Source organism: Mus caroli, chromosome 3 (genome assembly GCF_900094665.2).
Source record: "Mus caroli chromosome 3, CAROLI_EIJ_v1.1, whole genome shotgun sequence".
Taxonomy (NCBI): Eukaryota; Metazoa; Chordata; class Mammalia; order Rodentia; family Muridae; genus Mus; species Mus caroli.
This window is the reverse complement of record NC_034572.1, coordinates 111,365,487-111,366,983: the sequence shown is the minus strand read 5'-3', so window position 1 is coordinate 111,366,983 and position 1,497 is coordinate 111,365,487.

The window sequence follows — 1,497 nt, the reverse complement described above, 5'->3', positions numbered from 1 at the left end:
ATTTTTGTTGGAAACACTACCTATGGGCTTATTTATTTATTTATTTATTTATTTATTTCATGTATATGAGGACACTGTTGCTGTCTTCAGACACAACAGAAGAGGGCATCAGATCCCCGCTACAGATGGTTGTGGGCCACCATGTGGATGCTGGGAATTGAACTCAGGAGCTCCAGTAGAGCAGTCAGAGCTCTTAACTGCTGAGCCTTCTCTCCAGCCCTGTTTGTTTGTTTTTAAAGGCAGAGTCTCATATGTCAGACACTGACCTCAAGGTCACTGTGTATCTGAAGATGACTTTCTATTTCTGGTCATCCCACTCGAGGGCACGCTGATGATGTGCTTGTGCCTCTACCTTTAGTTTTATTTGGTGTTAAAGCTGAACACAGTCCTCGTGAATCGGTAAGCAAGGGCTGATAACAGAGCACCATTACTCAGCCTCAGGGACTAATTAATCCTTTCTATCCTGACTGCCGTCCTTATCTGTACCAATAAGCTCACCTCAAGAGTCTGTGACTGTGGTTTTTTTAAATCTCTTAAATGCTCTAGCATTCTAGATGTCACTTACATCTCTTGAGTTTCTAACCATGTCCTAATTCCAACTCCATATTCCAATTCCTTATTTTTCTTTGCTCAGCTTCATTCTCATTGGTCAAATATGCTTTTAATTACACACTGTGTGTGTGTGTGTGTGTGTATGTGTGTGTGCAGAATATCAAATACTTAGTGATAAATCTGAAAGAAGTGACATTATTGATCACAAGCTGTGATGGTTAGGGTTAATCTTCAACTTGATAGAATATATGATCACCTGGAAAATGGGTCTAACGGTGCCCTTCCATTTAGTCCATTTTGGATCAGGTCTCTCCTTAATCTCACCTTGTTCAATGAAAGCTTTGACTCCAAGATTAAATTTCTTGGTGTTTTTCTCTTTAATCTGTGTATTAGATTATATTTATGTATCCAATTAATATATTCTCTTTAATCTATATACTTTGTAATCCTTTTGGCCCCCATTTGCTCTTTTTTATTGGATATCTTCATAAGAGTGGTTACCAGTTACCATAACTGAAAGTCATGCCTGTGGAGAGCAGTCCTGATTATATTTACTAATGTGGGGGAGTCATCTTAATTTGTGGGGTAACATTTCATGAATATATATATATATATATATATATAAAATATATGTGTGTATATGTGTTTATACCTTTAATATATATAACACATATGATATAATATATATAATATACTCCAAACATAAGACTATAAAATACATAAAGTCATTTGATCATTAACAATCATTTATTGTGCTCTTTTTTTGTTTTGCTTTTGTTTTTTCCTTTTTTTTCTTTTTTTTTTGTTCTTTCAGTTTTTTATTATGTATTTTCTTCATTTATATTTCAAATGCTATCCCAAAAGTCCCCCATACCCCCCCCCCCCCCCCCCCCCCCCCCCCCCCACTCCTAATTCTTGGCCCTGGCATTCCCCTGTACTAAGTCA